The following is a 20,008-nucleotide window of genomic DNA, read 5'->3' as shown; positions in this document are numbered from 1 at the left end:
GCCAATCAGGAAGTAGGTCCTGAGACCCGATGGCTAGGGAGTCTTAGGACTTCCGGCCAATCAGGACCCACTTTCTGTTTCGGCTGGGAGGGGAAGCCTGTCTGTCTGGCCGGGAGGAGACGCCCTGACTCATCCCTCGGCTGAAGTGAGGAGCAGCAGCCCTACACCTCCTTATCTCTTAAGGTAAGGCCGCCTTCCTGTCCACCACCCGCGGGGGAGGAGGGAGGGTGGTGGTGCAAGTGAGGGGGGGGGTTGTTTGCTGCCCCCCTCCCAAATAATATTGAGCACCAGCTGCTACTGCTCTTTCATATAGTTAAAACGGAGCTCTACCCAAAAGGGGAAAGCTCCACGTGTTTGCAGCCTCCCTTCCTCCACTGTCACATTTGGCACTTTTTGCCCCCCCCCCCCCCAAAATATTGAGCACCAGCTGCTACTGGTCTTTCATATAGTTAAAGCAGAGCTCTACCTAAAAAGCAAAGCTCCACTTGTTCGCACCTTTCCTTCCTCCACTGTCACATTTGGCACTTTTTGGGGAGGAGCGGGTACCTGGTTTTGATAGGTGGCACTGATAGGCGTTAATGATGGGCACTGATGGGGTGGCATTGATAAGCTGCACTGATAGGCACTGATGAGGCTGCACTGATCAAGTGGTACTGATAGGCAGCACTGATGGGCACTGATATGCGGCACTGATGGGTACTGATAGGCGGCACTGATAGGTGTCAATGATGGGCACTGATAGGTGGCACTGATAGGCATCAATGATGGGCACTGATAGGTGTCAATGATGGGTACTGATAGGTGGCACTGATGGGGTGGCATTGATAAGCTGCACTGATAGGCACTGATGAGGCCGCACTGATAAAGTGGCACTGATAGGCGTCAATGATGGTAGGTGGCACTGATAGGTGTCAATGATGGGCATTGATAGGTAGCATTGATAGGTGTCAATGATGGGTACTGATAGGCATCAATGATGGGCACTGATAGGTGGCACTGATGGGGTGGCATTGATAAGCTGCACTGATAGGCACTGATGAGGCCGCACTGATAAGGTGGCACTGATAGGCGTCAATGATGGTAGGTGGCACTGATAGGCATTGATAGGTAGCATTGATAGGTGTCAATGATGGGTACTGATAGGCATCAATGATGGGCACTGATAGGTGGCACTGATGGGGTGGCATTGATAAACTGCACTCATAGGCACTGATGAGGCCGCACTGATAAGGGGGCATTGATAGGCAGCACTGATCGGCACTAATATGATGGGCACTGGTGGAGATGCTCTGTTGATCAGTGCCCTGATTAGAAATGTAAATGTCCCCTGTAACTGGAAAGCCGGTTATCAGCTCTTCTTTCCTCAGATACTGACAGCGCTATAGGAGAGGAAATGCTAATAATCAGCATTTGTTTACATGTGATCGGCTGTGATTGGACACAGCCGATCACATGGTAGAGAGCCTACTTCATCGGCTCTTTACCCTGATCAGTGATGCGCTGTGTCCGAGATTCCCAGCGATGCGCACCCCGGGGGACACGAACGGGCGACCCAATCTGAAGGACGTCATATGATGTCCAGTCAGAACGGGAGAGCCACCGCCTGGCTATCATTCCGCTATAGACCAGGCATAAAGGTGTTAAACTGTACTTTGCTACCTTGCAGTAAAGAAATGTCTATCCTCTGCATTGTGCGTTGCGGTGAAGTTATGGCGGATTTCTTCCCAGCTGTTCACAGAGAGGCAGTGACATTTCTACAATAGGCTTGTCTGCCGTGCAGAAAACAGGATTACCACCTCTTGTCCTTCATCTCCAGGAGGGGTTATCCACACGTCTGTCTCCGGAGTGCCGGCCTATTGCCGGAGCCGAGACCAGAAACCAGAGCCCCGACCCACCGCACTTTCCTCTTTCTGTTATCAGTTCCAGGTCTGAATGCTCCTTACTGGTTGGCTCAGGAGTTCCTTACCTTTCATACCCACAGATAATAATATGGCGTGCCGGTGAAGATAGGGAATGCAAAATGTAATTTTAGTTTAGTGGATTTTCTGATCTCTTTAACCACTTGCTGACCACTCACTGAGCCGGTACTGCGGCAAAGTGGCTCGTTATTGTCCAGCGACGTAGACCTACGTCGCTGGACAGCGCCCCCTCTCGGCGGCGCGCGCGCCACCGGAGGCCCGCTCCCTCTGTATTCAGACACAGCGGGAGTCGGGCCAGGGGAGGAGATTCGGTGATCACCGCCGCTCTTCCCCGATCATCGGGGATCGAGTGAGGAAATCCACCCGCTTTTGTAAACAGAGTGGGCGGATCTCCTAAGTGACAGACAGGGACAGATCACAGGATTCAGCATAGCTCAACCTGCGATCTGTGTCTGTGTCACTCAGTCACCTCCCCCCCCCCACACGTCAGTAAGCACCAGGCATACATTTAACCCCTTGATCACTAATAAAGTTAACCCCTTCCCTGCCAGTGTCATTAGTACAGTGACTGCATATTTTTAGCACTGATTACTGTAGTAATGACACTGGTCCCCCCAAAAGTGTCAAAAATGTCAGTTAGGGGTCCGATCTGTCCGCCGCAATGTCGCAGTCCCGCAAAAAAAAAAAAAAAAAATCGCAGATCGCCGCCATTACTAGTAAAAAAAAAATAAACAATAAAAATGACAAATCTTTCCCGTAGTTAGTAAACGCAATAACTTTTGCGCAAACCAATCAAAATACGCTTATTGTGATTTTTTTTTTACCAGAAATATGTAGCAGAAAACAAATTGTCCTAAAATGTTAAAAAATTTTGATTTATAAATTATTTTTGGGAATGTTATATATCAGAATGTAAAAAATATTGTTTTTTTTTTTTTTTCAGAATTGTCGCTTTTTTTTTCAAAAAATAAAAATCGCACAGGTGATCAAATACCACCAAAAGAAAGCTCTGTTTGTGGGGGGAAAAAAGGACATCAATTTAATTTGGGTACAGCGTTGCAATTGTCCGTTAAAGTAACGCAATGCCGAATCGCAAAATATGGCCTGGTCAGGAATGGGGTAAAATCTTAAAGTGGATAAAAATACGCCCATTGAGAATTTTTTTGTCAAAGACATGTAGCTAAATACATTTTGGCCTAAATAAATGACAAAAATTGAATATATTGGATATTTTTTAACTGTCAAAATAGAAAATGTCAATATTTTCGCAAAATTTTCGCTCTTTTTTTATTAATATTGCAAAAAATAAAAAGCGCAGAGGTGATCAAATGCCACCAAAAGAAAGCTCTGTTTGTGGGAAAAAAAGGACGTAAATTTCGTTTGGGTACGGCGTTGCATGACCGCGCAATTGTCAGTTAAAGTCAGGCAGTGCCAAGTTGAAAAAAGTGGCCTGGACGTTAAGTAGGAAAATCCTCCGGTGGTAAAGTGGTTAATTATCCAGGGCTGGCCCTACCATGGGTCCCGGTGGGTCCATTGGACCCAGGCGGCACTCTGATAGGGGCAGCAAATCAGTGGCGGACTGGAAGAGAGGCACGGGCGGTATGTGGAGCGGAGGAGAGGCACACAGGCGGTATGTATAGCGAAGGAGAGGCATCGGCGTTTGTGTGCTGGGAGCTGCAGTGCCAAGTTGCAAAAAGTGGCCTGGACGCAAAGCAGGAAAATCCTCCGGTGGTAAAGTGGTTAATTGTTACAATGTCTTTTTTTTTTTTCTTTTCTTTTTTTTTTTTTTTAGAAATGATTTGTTTATTGCACTTCTGCTTCTACTTTATAAAGAATCCCTAACAGCCATTGGAGCTCGCACCGGGAGTCTCTGGAGGGTTGCAGACCTGTAATAACATACTTACATCAGATGGATAAATACCTGCGTGTTAAACACTTTGATGCCGATGAAAACTTCTGGTCTGCCACCAATGAATAAATGATGAAAGAATAAACACCATCTGGATCAGGAGAGACTAATCACAGAATGGAGGAGTGAGAGCAGCTGAGAATTCTCTTTGTTCCTTCTGTGTTTGAATTAATAAAGGATCAGTCTACTCAAAAATAATGGATCACTTATGGGTGGGTGTAGGTGAGCTGAAACGCCCGTTGCCTTCTGAAAGTGGTAGTATAACGATTTTTTTAACTTTTAACTACAGGTAAGCCTATAATAAGGATTACCTGTAGGTACAAATAATATCTCCTAAACCGGCACGGTTTAGGAGATATTTGCAGTGCATGCAGCCGCTCGCACGAGCGGCGCATGCGCTCTGAAGGTCCGGGGGACCTTCAGCTTCCCTTGCCGGCAGCTTGCCGGAAAATCGATTGTGACGTCATCGCGGCTCCGGCCAATCACAGCGCCGGAGCCGCCGAACCCGGAAGAGACGCCGTGGGATCATGTCAGCGCCCGCAGCGGTGTCCGGGGGTCCGTGACGGGGCTTCGTTCTAAGGTAAGTAATTCATAATGAGCTAGTATGCGATGAAAACTTCTGGTCTGCCACCAATGAATAAATGATGAAAGAATAAACACCATCAGGTAAATTACACATAATGGGCTAGTATGCGATGCATACTAGCTCATTATGCCTTTGTCTTGCAGGGTTTGTTTTTTTTTTTCCTGGGTTTACAACCGCTTTAACCACTTAAAGCGGTTGTAAACCCTAGAAAAAAAAGAAAAAAAACCTGCAAGACAAAGGCATAATGGGCTAGTATGCATCGCATACTAGCCCATTATGTGTAATTTACCTTAGAACGAAGCCCCGACAGGGACCCCCAGACATCGCTGCGGGCGCTGCCATGATCCCTCGCCGTCTCTTCCGGGTTCGGCGGCTCCGGCGCGATGATTGGCCGGAGCCGCGATGATGTCACTCCCGCGCATGCGCACGGGAGTGATTTTCCGGCAAGCTCCCGGCAAATTAATTGAAGGTCCCCCCGGACCTTCAGAGCGCATTTTGCACGGTCGTGCGACGCTGCACCGAAACAAAATTTCCGTCCTTTTTTTCCCACAAACAGAGATTTCTTTTGGTGGTATTTGATCACCTGTGCAATTTTTACTTTTTGTGCTATAAACAAAAAAAGAGCGACAATTTTGAAAAAATAACAATATTTTTCAAATTTTTTATATGAAATTCCCCCAAAAAATGTAAAAATCTAATTTTTTAACATTTTAGGCCAATTTGTTTTCTGCTTCCTATGTTTGGTAAAAAAAAAAAATCGCAATAAGCGTATTTTGATTGGTTTGCGCAAAAGTTATTGCGTTTACTAACTAAGGGAAAGATTTCTGTCATTTTTATTGTTTTTTTTTTGTTTTTACTAGTAATGGGGGCGATCTGCGATTTTTTTTTTTTTGCGAGACTGCGACATTGCGGCAGACAGATCGGACCCTTGACTGACATTTTTGACACTTTTGGGGGTACCAGTGACAACCTCTAACCAACTCCACCCCTTTTACCCTAACTACCTGCAAAAATGTTCTTCCCCAGGGTGCTTCACCCAATGTGGGGAAAATGTGCAAAAAAGTCTTGAAGACCCCCCTTGCAGCCCCTCCTCCCTGCTGAAATCCACCAATGGGGTAAGTGACAAAGAGAACTTCCTATTTATTTGTTTTGTTTCAGGCTATACTTCACTAAGGCACCACAGATGTAATCCTCACCCCCATAATAACCTCTAACCAACTCCACCCCTTTTACCCCCAACTACCTGCAAAAATACCAAGACACAATTGTTGGAGTAAAATTGGCCGTAACGGCCATTTATTAAACTAATAACAAAATATAACATTGCTTAACCACTTAAGCCCCGGAGGATTTTCCTGCTTAACGTCCAGGCCACTTTTTTCAACTTGGCGCTGCGCGAATTTAACTGACAATTGCGCAGTCATGCAACGCCGTACCCAAACGAAATTTACGTCCTTTTTTTTCCCACAAGCAGAGCTTTCTTTTGGTGCTATTTGATCACCTGTGCACTTTTTATTTTTTGCAATATTAATAAAAAAAGAGCGAAAATTGTGCAAAAAATTGACATTTTCTACTTTGACAGTTAAAAAATATCCAATGTATTCAATTTCTGTCATATATTTAGGCAAAAATGTATTTCTTTTGGTGGTATTTGATCACCTGTGCGATTTTTTAATTTTTGAAAAAAAGAGCAACAATTTTGAAAAAAAAATATATATTTTTTACATTCTGCTATATATCATTCCCCCAAAAAAATTTACAAATCAACATTTTTTAACATTTATAGGCCAATTTGTTTTCTGCTACATATTTTTGGTAAAAAAAATCATAATAAGCGTATTTTGATTGGTTTGCGCAAAAGTTATTGCGTTTACTAACTACAGGAAAGATTTGTCATTTTTATTGTTTATTTTTTTTTACTAGTAATGGCAGCGATCTGCGATTTTTTTTTGCGGGACTGTGACATTGCGGCGGACAGATCAGACCCCTAACTGACATTTTTGACACTTTTGGGGGGACCAGTGACATTACTACAGTAATCAGTGCTAAAAATATGCACTGTCACTGTACTAATGACACTGGCAGGGAAGGGGTTAACACTGTTGGGGATCAGGGGGTTAAATGAGTGCCTCATGCTTTCTGACGTGTGTGGGGGGAGGGGGTTGTGTGACACAGACACAGATCGCAGGTTGAGCTATGCTGAATCCTGTAATCTGTCCCTGCCTGTCACTGAGAAGATCCGCCTGCTTTGTTTACACAAGCGGGTGGATTTCCTCAGTCGTTCCCCTATGATCGGGAAGAGAGGCAGTGATCAGCGTTTCTCCTCCCCTGGCGCGCCACCGAGAGAGGGGGGTAATCTGTTGACATAGGTCAACGTCACCAGACCCAGCCGAGCCGCTCTGCTGCAGGAGCAGCAATGTGAGCCGTCGGCAACTGGTTAAAACAGGAACCAAAATAATAATACAATAACAAGAAACATGAGGTTGCCGATCCTTGGAGGCACCAAGTATCAATTCTCCACTTTGTATCTACGTGACTACTTACGCGGTCCCTGGCAGCACCACACCCAACATTCTGCAGATACCTCACAATTTTAACCTACCAGTTAACCCACCATTAACTGGCATTCCACAGGTGACTCCGTACCTTAGATGGGTCCCTAAACTGATAAGCACAGCAGGTTTTTCTAAACGCCTCCAAAGACCCCAACCGCCAAGCCGCTAGGATCACTTACAGATGAACAAATCCAGTGCAGGGGCAGGCGGGTGGGAACGTTCTACCCCCAGGTGCTTCACCCGATGCTGGGAAAATGTGCAAAAACTTCTTGAAGACCCCCCTTGTAGCCCCTCTCTGCTGAAAACCACAAATTGGGTAAGTGACAAAGAGAACTACCTATTTACCCCCATCTATCCCTGATTACCCTTTATACCCAGTCATGCTAGCCCTACGCTTTATTTATTTATTTATTTATTTATTTATTTATTTATTTTGCTTTGGGCTATACTTCACTAAGGCACCACAGATGTAATCCTCACCCTCATAATAACCTCTAACCAACAAAACTGAACCGTCTGAATGAATAAGAAAAGAACCAGTCCCAGCAGGGCAAAACTGTAAAAACTCGACTACTGTGGAAACAGGGCAAATGAGCAAGCCATGCACTCGGAGCCACCGCAAATATGCGCCCTTACCCGCCTGATCTGTCTTAGATCGGCAGATAAACAGAACCACTAAAGAGCCATCACTGCAGACATCCTCCGCTGGCAGGCCGTCTTGATGCAGCCTTGGACTAACTCGCTGACCCTGAGAGCCCCATAAAAGTCTAATGCGAAGGCCACGTAGAACAAGAGATTTTCATAACCTGAAGAGCAAACGGCACGCACCTGCACGAACAAGGTCTGTAGGATGTCAAAAGTGATTGGCCGACACCCATCTGGCTCCTGGGCGCCCTTCTGATCACCTCTTAAGGCCTGTTTAACCAAGAAATCATTGGTGAAATATGGACCCCATAACTCTATGGCAACCAGAACTGGAAAATGTTCAAGAAGAACCAAATTCTTCAAGAAACCCACCTCCCGCCATTCGGCGGGCCAGCGATCCGCACTCCACTGGCCACCAAAACACGCTCCATGATCGGTGGAGCCAGCTGTGTCTTTGTAAAGATCAAGATCGCAGTTACTGACTGGCCCATCCATCCAGAGTGACTGACCGTTAAAAGTTTCCAAAAAAAAACATGCCACACACGCAAGTCTTCTGTGTGCTCCCTAGTTATACAAATAACATTTCTAGGGGAATGTACCCCAGCCGTGGCGGCTGAGAGCCACTGGAAGAAGACTTTGCCCATTGGCATAATTGGGCAAGCAAAATTCAGCTTGCCCAACAGAGACTGTGGGGGAGATTTACTAAAACTGGTGCACTCATAATCTGGTGCAGCTGTGCATGGTAGTCAATCAGCTTCTAACTTCAGCTTGTTCAGTTAAGCTTTAACAATAAAACCTGGGAGCTGATTGGTTTCTATGCAGAACTGCACAACATTTTGCAGGCTCTGGTTTTAATAAATCTCCCCCAGAATCTCCTGTAGCTGGGTCTTATGCTTCCCAGACACAAGACGAATCTCTTCCTTGAGAGCGAGTAACCTATCGTCCAGCAGATGACATTCCATCGCCTGAGAATCATCGACTATCCCCAAAAATGTAATCAATGACATCAGGCCCTCCGTCATGTCAGCCGCAAGAGGAATACCGAAACGCTCAGCGATGTGTTGAACAGTTGCCAGCAGTACACCACACAATTTAGAAGAAGGCGGGCCAATGCACAGAAGGTCATCCAAGTAATGGATGACCCAAATACCCCCACCACGTCCCGGACCATCCATTCAACAAAAGAGCTAAAGGTCTAGAAAAGGGAGCAAGATATGGAACAACCCATAGAAAGGCAGCGATCCACGTAAAAGGCGCCCGACCATCATTACAACCCAAAAGATGAAAACTGTGTGGGTGGACTGGCAACAGCCGAAAGGCCGACTCCATGTCTGTCTTAGCCATGAGGGAGCCCCAGCTGTAATGCCGCACCGAAAAGACTGCCGCATCAAAAGAGGTATATGACACCGCACACGTCTCAGGTTTAATAGCATCATTGATTGACCAACCTTTCGGGAATGAAAGATGGTGTATCAAGCTAAACGTATTAGGTTCCTTCTTTGGAACACAACCAAAGGCGAAACTACCAGATCATTTAGAGGAGGGTGAAAAAATGGGCTGCTCATCTGCCCCAAAAACACCTCATTGGCGAGTTTCTCCAAAACCACCTCAGAGTGCAAATGAATTGACTGCAAACTGTTGGCCAGGGGCGGGATCTGAGGAAGGGAGCAAGGACTCATGAAAACCTTCTCAGAAATTGACCTCCAACAACCGGGCAGCCAGCTGGTCTATATATCTACTTAGAACGGGGGCCATCCTGTCCCCCCTCACCGGTATCCTTGCCCTTTTCCTACTGTGTCACCGGAACAGGTCCTACCTGCTTTGAAACAGTGAGACAGGGGGTGGAGCATTCATGTTTGAATCGGCAGTCAGTGCCAAATCTACATTAAATTGCCTGTAATAACCCTGCTTTTTTCAATTGGCTGTCTGGGAGCAGTCAGGCTCCGTTCACATGTCAGCGTATGGATCGCGGGCAGAACCGCCGCGGTTCCGCCCGCGATCCGGAGATTATTGCAAATCGCGGGACGCCTGTGCGTTGCCCGTTGATTTGCAATAGCCCCCCAAGCGCTGAGCGATGTTGCCGCGATTTCCGCCTGCCGAATCACGGTAACATCGCGCAAAAAAAATCACGGGACGCAATACGCTCCAAAGAAGCTCTTGTACTTTTTTGGGCGTAATGCGTCCCGCGATTTTTTTTTGCGCGATGTTACCACGATTCGGCAGGCGGAAATCGCGGCAACATCGCACAGCATTTGGGGGGCTATTGCAAATCAACGGGCAACGCACAGGCGTCCCGCGATTTGCAATAATCTCCGGATCGCGGGCGGAACCGCGGCGGTTCTGCCCGCGATCCATACGCTGACATGTGAAAGGAGCCTCAGACTTCCAGCCCCCCCCCCCCCCGGAAAGAGAGAAGTGGAGGCCAGCGCCAAGGTCATGAGGTTCATCCATAAGATGATGTCCTTATGATCCAAGCATAACGACGGCCGAATAGCCTTCCGTTGATGAAACTGTTCATCATAGCGCAGCCAGGCCACACCCCAATACACTCTATGGGCCTCACCAATGGCATTCAGATAACAAAACGGGGGGGGGGACAATTCTCAGGGAATTGCAAAATTTGCGAATGCCTGGAGCCAGTTACTAAACGTCCATGGGATCAAATGGTACCAACGCTTTTCTTCATCCTCCTTCTTGGATTCCTCAGGTTTAATCCTATTCAGATTAAACTTCTCCAAGGGCAACAATGTAAAAATCTCTACATAGTCACCCGGCCAAATTTTTCCAGCACCTCAGGTTTAATATGCGCTCCTAACGGACCCTCAAAACAGACATTTGACCGAGTCAGCCAAGCGAACCATGTCCGCGCTCTTACTCATGTCCCTCTGCATATCTAAAGCGGTCTTCTAAGCAAGCCACGGGAGCAACCACATTCACCGTCATCGCCTCTGGCATGGTCCCAGGACATGATGCAGCATCAGTAACAGTCTGCATCTGTATCAGTGCATTACCTCACCCGGCAGATCTGGGACCCAAGCCGACACCGGCATTGCGCTAGAAGTAGAACCCGTGTCTAACCGTTGCACCAATGCACGCAGGCCAGTAAGCACGTCCTGAAAGGCTGTGGCATTACCCAACGCAGCAGGCACCAGGCCTGCTGCCTGGGATGAGGATGCCCCACCCGTCAGAAGGGGTTGGGGTACCTAAATCAGCCCTAGAGCCCAGACCTGCCCCACGCCCTACTACTGCAGATAATGCATGCTGGAAGGAAAACCAAGAATTAGATGTACACTTACCAGGCTGATCAGGACCGGACCCCACAGCTGCATCTCTGGAATACACCCTCGCCGTCTGCTGCGGAGCATCACGATCTTTGGAGCTTGACAGCTCCGACTCATACCTGGAGGACTCCCATTGGTCATCTGGGGAAAAATGTCCGGCGCAGCCATGCTGACCGCAAAAGGTTCAGGCCACCCATTGTCCCTTCTGCACCGCTGTACTGCAGGACCTGACTGCATAACCGCCAACGCAGATTTTCTCCTCTTCACCCTATTGTAAAAAAACCTTCAATTCGGTCAAACAGAACAGTTATTTTGAAAAGATGCTGAGTGTATCTTTTTGTGTATGTTACCTACTGCAGTAATTATTATTATTTTGGAACCACTAATCAATAGGAGGATAGAAGTTGCCTATTTATAAAATATCCAGAACAGTTGGCGAGCTTTGCCTAGGAGGGAATTTACAGGTGACCCTGAGAATGCGAAACGGGTATATAGGGATAATTAGCCGGCTGAGGTAAGCCTTTTGTTTACATTTGAGTTATCAGACTTCCTTGATTGGTAAGGCATTTTTGGGACAACTGTATTGAACTGTGTTGATTGTGTTGTAGAAATGTTATTAGGAGATTAGTGTGGACATTTTTCAGGATGTGTTTTATTTAGATTGTCATTATGGCTCCTGTTGTCGGTTTGCTTGCGACACGCCCATTAGAGCGTATGTGGACGAATCGGCATTGAGGAAAGGCTACTGCCAGTGAAAACCTTCCCTTAGCTGTGTAGACGCGTTTGCTCTACATAAAAAATCTCCGCCGACTAACAACACTCAATGCGCTATGCGTGGGTCTGTTTACTGGTAGAGATCTATGTGTTTTGCGGTTTGGAATTCAAGGATCGAGCAGCAAGGATATGACCACCAGCGGGGGCCCTTGAATAATGTGCAGATTTGTTTGCTCAGCGGAGATATGTTTGCTCTGTGAAGTCAATATCATTTTGATATCTATCTGCCTCTATGAAGGGATGCATGCTCATGTCTTTCTACTGTGCCTGATCACCATAGTGGAAACAGCATTGCTCTTTCCCAGCAGATAGCCTTATGTCTATGGGGACAGTAGTATGATCCTATTAGGCATTGTCCTCTGAGCCTTGCTGGATGGGATGGGATACATGCATGAGTTTGATCAGAGCAGCGTTCACGGTTCTACACGCTGGTTTCATTGTGTTGTGTTAGGCGCAAATTCCACTACACATGGGTTTCATGGTTACTGCGGTGCGCAGATTTCTATGCACCAATGGCGGGATGCCGTGCATGCTGTTCTGCTCATTTACGATCGTGTACTCCCCTTTCTAGTATATATTTGAATGTATACAGGTGTGTCATTGGCTGTTTCTATGTGAGTAACTTATGTCATGTGACATTTGGAAAGAAAGTTGCAGGAAAGAAAATGCTTGATTACCCCATGAATACAGTGCTTAAGGGGGAATCCCTCCCACAGAGGTATTGTGTTCCACCTGGGACTCCTTTCAGGGCCCTTTGCTGATAATACCTGTTTGTACGTTGGATGTATGGACTGTTATTAATCTATTCTTATATGAAGCTTGTATTATTTCTATACTGGTATCTATTTATATATGTATGGTAATTTTATATGCTGGGTGCAGTAGTTCCTCTGCTCACATTTACTTTGATTAGATTATTGATCAATTTCCCTGAAAGGGAATTCCCTCTGTTTACAGAAGCCCTGTCCTGGGTGGGGTTTCTCTACTGTGTGTAGGCTCTGTCCTGGGTGGAGGCCCTGGGTGGGGTTCCTGTCCTGGGTGGGATTCCTTTCCTGGGTGGGGTTCCTGTCCTGGGTGGAGGCTCTTTTCTGGGTGGGGGCCCTGTCCTGGACGGAGTGCCTGTTCTGGGTAGGGGCCCTGTCCTGGGTGGAGGCCCTGTCCTGGGTGGAGGCTCTTTCCTTGGTGAAGGCACTGTCATGGGTGGAGGCTCTGTCCTGGGTGGAGGCTCTGTCCTGGAGGGGGGGGGGGGGGGGTGGCTGTTCTGGGTAGGGGCCATGTCCTGGGTGGAGGCACTCTCCTGGGTGGAGGCCCTGTTCTGGTTGGAGGCACTCTCCTGGGTGGAGGCTCTGTCAACCTTATTATCAATCCCACTCTTCCACCACAAAGGTTCTGGTTCTCTTATTCACCTACAGGTTTGGTGCAATATCCTGCTTGGCAAAATCCAATACTTATACCCCCCCGCCCCCCAAAAGAGGGCTTTACCAATAAATGCCAATAATGATCCAGGTGAAACTCCCAGAAACCCAAAGCCGCCAGCCAACAGCACTAACCATGATGTTTATAGCAAGCAATCCTCATTCTACTGCCATTCATTAAGGAAATTTATCATCCTACTGATGGCTATGGGCACTTCTCTATCCTCCAGTTTTTACACTTATGATCCAGTATTTATCTAAACATTATTATTAGAAATATGAAGAGAACTCTTCTCTCTTCCTTGTACCATATCGGCGTATTCAACACGGGACTAGAAATTGCTGCACTTACTCTGCATTTTAATAGAAGACCGGATGAAGCAATATGGCTGGAGCCGGGATTTGCATAAACAAAGAAAAAAATAATGGCTCTCATATTTCTCATATTTATTAAAGCGCTATGGACGAGTAACTGAATTCCCCCTCAGAGGCCCAGCTGCTGATTCTTCATGAATGCAAATGAGGTGCCAGCCTAACACAGAGAAGATTATACAGCAAGAGGCAATTAGCACGTATATTCCAGTCCATACAGCAGAAACAGGCAACCTGAGGCTCTGCAGCTGTTGTGGAAGTACATATCCCAGCATTCCTGGCAGTTTCTGCTCTCCAGTGGTTGTAGAGCGATGGCCATAGAAAAATGATGACTGCTCCAGAGTGGAATTATGGACTCTCACTAGAGAGGACAGCTGCCATGACATTGTGTCTACAATCATCCATGATGAAAATGTGCGTACAAATGCCATGATGATACACCCGAGGCTGCCATGATGAAGACGTATTTACAGCTTCCATGACATTGTGTCTACGAACGCCATGATGACATGATCTCTACAGCTGCAATGATGACGTCTCTACAGCTGCAATGATGAAGATGTGTCTATATCCGCCATGACATTGTGTCTACAATCGCCATGATGACAATAGCTCTACAGCTGCCATGACTTGTCTACAACTGCCATGGTGACAATATATTTACAACTGCAGTGATGACGTGTCTACAACTGCCATGATGATGTGTCTACAGCTGCCGTGATAACATGTCTACAATTACCACGACAATGTGTCTACAACAGCTGTGATGACGTGTCTACAGCTGCCATAATGATAATTCTACAACTGCCATGATGACGATGTATCTACAACTGTCATGATGAGGTGTCTACAGCTGCCATGATGATGCTCTCACAACTGCCATGATGACATTTCGACAACTGCCAAGATGATGTATCTACAACAGCCGTGATGACGAGTCTACAACAGTCGTGATGATGAGTCTACCACTGCCATAATGATGTTTCTACAACTGCCATGATGACGTGTCTACCACTGCCATGATGACGTGTCTACAACTGCCATGATGACGTGTCTACAACTGCCATGATGACGAGTCTACCACTGCCATGATGATGTTTCTACAACTGCCATGATGACGTGTCTATAACTGCCATAATGATGTTTCTACAACTGCCATGATGATGTCTCTACTACTGCCATGATGACAACGTATCTACCAGTGCCATGATAATGTATCTACAGCTGCCATGGTGATGCTCTCACAGCTGCCATGATGATGTGTCATCAGATGAAAATCAAAAGAGTAAGACCGCACTCAAGGATAAGATGAAATCAATGATATCAATGATACAAGTTAACCTGGCATGTCTTTTGATGCACTCTCTGTACAAATTTATCCATGAGGAATAAAGGATATCATTGATTTCATCTTATCCTTGAGTGTGGTCTTACTCTTTTGATTTTCAACTATTGCAGATGACGGATCTGATCTGCACCAGGATAAACATCTTCACCTGAGCGGCTTTTTCCCCTTTGTTTTCATGTGTCTACAGTTGCCATTATGACATGTCTACAGTTGCTATGATGATGTGCCTATAGTTGCCATGATGGTGTGTCTACAGTTGCCATGATGGTGTCTACAGTTGCCATGAAGACAACATGTCTACAACTGCTATGGTTACATTTGAAAAACAAGGGGTGATGGCTCTCGCGCTATCACAAAAAAAGGTCAGACCAACATAAATATTACCTCCGAGGTGCTGCTAGTACTGGACTGGTTACCCAAAATAGTGTTTATCAAACGAATGTATATTTTATAGTACTGCGCCACCTTGAACAAAGTAATCAATAAAATATGAAAGCTAGTAGAAAGATAAAAAGTGCTACATGTAATCTTGAATCTTCAATAGTGATATGCAAAAAATAAATAAAGTGCTAGAATATCTGCCCCACAATAGTGGAAGCTAAGTGTACTATACTCAATAATGTAACAAATGTGGCAATAAAGTGCTCAGTTTGTTCCATATATAATGTTATTACAAATTGATGAAAATTGATACCATTAAAACTGAAATCATCAAACTTCTTAACTCTTTATGGTTCTCCTATATATTCAGAATAGACAGATAGAGTGTGCAATTAATTCATGCAAAAGAACATTATAAATATAATTAAAATCCAAATTCCAAAAAAAAAAAAAGAAAAGTGATTTTCAATTTCTGTGAAATATTTGTGACACAGTCCTTCTTATTGTCTGATACAAACTCCTTCACCAGTAATTAAAGTGCCTGGAGTGCTCTTCTAGTGATGACACCTCTGTGTGTGCTACCTGCTCACCTCCAATAATTTAAAACAGCGCTTGTGGGTATTTGATAAATGGTGGTTGGTAATCCTCCTGTGTATGGTCCTCTTCCTCTCTCAGGGTGCTGGAAGTCTATAGAGAATCTTTCACCTTAATATCTTTTATCGATCTAGTGTCTCCCAACATTGGATGAAAGGAAACACTTTCATGGTGTAGTATATTAAAATTTTTATTAAAAGAACATAAATTTCCACTCACAGTTTAAGAAAAATCCCGATATGTCACTTCTGGTTTCTCGTGTACGCCCTACGCGTTACGTCACGTGTCACGTGATTTCCTCAGGAGATTACATTTAGCACTTTTTAACTTTCTAGCGTTCATATTTTATCTATTACTTTATTTAAGGTTGCGCAGTACTATAAAATATACATTTGCTATGGTTACATGTTGATGTGTGTACAGCTGCCATATTGATGTGTCAACAGCAGTGTTGCCAACCTCCGGAAGTGAATTTTACTGACAAGATGCCGAAAATTTAATGAGAGCACCATTTTTATTACTGATGAAAATCATGAAGATTACTGACAGAGCCACATTATTTACTGACACTCCATGATAAAGACATGTCTACAGCTGCCATGACATTGTGTCTACAATCGCCATGATGACAACGTCTCTACAGCTGCCATGATGACATGTCTACAACTGCCGTGATGACATGTCTGCAGCTGCCGTGATGATGTGTCTGCAGCTGCCGTGATGATGTGTCTGCAGCTGCCGTGATGATGTGTCTGCAGCTGCCGTGATGATGTGTCTAAGGTTGCCATTATGAAGTGTCTACAGCTGCCATAATGACGTGTCTACAGATGCCTTGATGATGTGTCTACAGTTGCCATGATGATGTATCTACAGTTTCCATGAAGTCAATGTGTCTACAGCTGCCATGACATTGTGTCTACAATCATCATGATGACAATGTCTCTACAGCAGCCATGATGAGGTGTCTACAACTGCTGCGATGATGGGTCTACAGCCGCTGTTACGATGTATCTACAGCCTGCTGTTATGATGTGTCTACAGCCGCTGTTATGTCGTGTCTAAAGCTGCCGTGATGTCGTGTCTACAGCTGCCCTGATGATGTTTCTACAGCTGCCCTGATGATGTGTCTACAGCTGCCCTGATGACTAGGGATGATCGAACGGTTCGGGTCGACCATCGGTTCGACCTGAACATTGACTGTTCGAAATTCGGCCGAATTCCAAACTTTTGGCGGAAAAAGTTCGGAATTCGGCAACCAGAACCGACCAAAATGCAATGGGACAGCAACTGGGCTTTAAAAGCCTGTGATTGGACCAGAACCATCAGTAAAAGCCAATTGAGGGGGCAGGAGAATGCTAGGAATGTGATTGGAGTGACTAGGGGGTCCAGAGGCCAATCAGTAGTGAATACGATCCCCAGTATATAACATAGCCCCCGCCAAATCTCTAGCACTGTAATACAGGGGATGTGGAAGAGAGTGGAAGCAGTTCTGTTACTTCTGCTTCAAAAGTGTCATTTAGCAATTATTAGTGTGAGGAAAGGGATATCTAGTGTAGTTAGGGTACTATTTCCCACTATAGTTAGATTTAATAATCTAGTTTCTGTAGGGAAATTGTTAAGTGTCAGGGTGACTGTAGTGTAGTGTAGGGTGAACTAACTCTGACTGCTATGCCAGGGTGACAGAATTCATCCATGTCAGGGTGACCGCCATAAGAAAAAGATCATTTTTCTTAGAATTATTAGTAGAGCAGGGATGGGGCTCCGCTCCTTTTATGCCAGGGTGACCGAATTCATCCAGGTCAGGGTGACCACTATAGTAAAAAGATTGTTTGTCTTAGAATTTTTAGAAGAGCAGGGATGGGGCTCCGCTATTTTCACACCTGGGCGTTTTTTTTGCAGGCGTTTATTGGGCTTTTTTGTCGACGTCTTGGAGGCAAGCATGACATCTGAACTTCTGTGTAGGGGTATATATACACACACACATATATGTATATATACACATACACACATATAGGTGTAAAAGCAGGGCTGGACTTGCCTACCGGGATACCGGGAAATTTCCTGGTGGGCCGCCAGCCCTGGGGCCGCTTTAAGAACCAGCGCAGCCGCAGCGCCGCTTTAAGGGCCAGCGCAGCCGCAGCGCTGCTTTAAGCATTGGGGCGGTGACGGTCCGTCCGTCCGATAGTTACTCGCGTGATTTCAGCCGCTGTGAGCGGCATGACGTCACGACGGCGACGGTCACGGGGGCGGGCGGCTGGCGCGGCGGGGAAATTGAGAAACTGACTGGCTGAGTGGAGAGAGGTTGGCTGAGCGTGCAAGCGAGGCTGCAAGTCTGTGACTGGTGACTGTCACGGGCGCGCCGACGCCGATGATGATCCCTCCCTCTGCACTCATCCCCACAGTCCCTCCTCCCCGATCCAAGGGGTCTTTGGGTGGTGCCAGCATTGCCAGGTGGGAAGGCAACATAGGATTGTCACCAGGAATCAGAGCAAAGACATGTGGGTTTGCCACTGCACCTTCTTTAGCCCACTCTGCAGTAAAAAACATCTGTGCCCTTCTAACACCCCAGCCCTCCTGAATACCCAGTGCCATCCCCTCCAGACCCCCCTTACCCCCTATACCTTGCCCTCCTGACCCCAGCCCTACATACTGATGACCTCTGTACACTGCCCTACATACTACTGACCTCTGTACACTGCCCTACATACTACTGACCCCTGTACACTGCCCTACATCCTACTGATCCCTGTACACTGCCCTACATACTACTGACCCCTGTACACTGCTCTACATACTACTGATCCCTGTACACTGCTCTACATACTACTGACCCCTGTACACTGCTCTACATACTACTGATCCCTGTATACTGCCCTACATACTACTGATCCCTGTACACTGCTCTACATACTACTGACCTCTGTACACTGCCCTACATACTACTGATCCCTGTACACTGCTCTACATACTACTGACCCCTGTACACTGCTCTACATACTACTGATCCCTGTATACTGCCCTACATACTACTGATCCCTGTACACTGCTCTACATACTACTGACCTCTGTACACTGCCCTACATACTACTGACACTGGCCAGAAATCAGAGCAGATAGCCAGGCTTGAAAGGAATCAAGAAAATCCGCTTGCAGTACCAGATGTTCTGCCTTCATGATGGACTCTGGCATCTGACTTGTGGGGCAACCAATTACCCCCCAGACAAGACAAAAAAAATGTGAATGAAAGTGAATTAGGAGATTCTGACTGAAGCTAACTTTTAAGGTAGGCTAAGTTTATATTTTTTCAGTGACATTAGTTTTAGTAGTTTTTTTCAGGGTTTTCTTTATGCCATCTTTAATTTTTATTATGGATTTGCTAGTTAATTTGAAAAAAAATAAATGATAAAAGGGGAAGCCAAAAAAGATAGCTCTGCACCCCGGTTATCTTTGATCTCTTCAATGTTGTTCAGGTAGATCTCCATCTTTTATAGGTTGCCTACCCTGCTTTAGAGACTCAGTGTTACGTTAGACACCTTTGTGGTATTTTTTTATATGGCCCATATTTGGGTGTAATGTATATGCCCTATAGAGTTGACCTGTTGTACGCTTTTGTGTTGATAGCTATGGAGGGAATGTGGATGCTGGTCTTGTGGGCATGCCGCACTCTGCCCGTCTGGTTGACGGGGATGTGTTCTTCAGGCTGGGGCACTTTCCATCTCCCCCTCCCCTTGCGGGAGGTGGCCCCTGATTGGATGACTGTGCGGCATCAGCCCGGTCTCTCCTCCCTAATGGGTGGATGGGGCGGGTTTGTGATGCCAGATCTTTTCCATTGCAACCACCGTGCACCTATGCGCAGCAGCAGCATGCATATGACGGTATGGCATCACCACTGTGGCCTCATTGCGGATCCAGCAGTGACTCCTATTGGCGTTGTGGGAGAATTTAAAGTGAGAAGGCCACTGTGCCTATGCTGCAGCCCAGACACAGGATACAGGGACAACCATTTTGCCATTTTGGAGGTATGAACTAGAGATTGACCGATTATCGGCAAAGATATGCACTTTCCCCGATATATCGGAATTGGCCACCAAGCTGGCCAATATTGCCAATATTTCGGGAAAGTGCTGTACCGGAGTAATGCCTGCAGCTAGAGGCGTCACCCCGGTACCGGCGTCCATAGCCGACGGTCAGCTGTTTATAATGACAACCGATGCTGAGAAGCCACTCGG

This window comes from Pelophylax lessonae (genome assembly GCF_965119305.1).
Source record: "Pelophylax lessonae genome assembly, chromosome: 4".
Taxonomy (NCBI): Eukaryota; Metazoa; Chordata; class Amphibia; order Anura; family Ranidae; genus Pelophylax; species Pelophylax lessonae.
The sequence above is the reverse complement of the archived record's forward strand: the minus strand, read 5'-3'. Positions refer to the sequence as shown.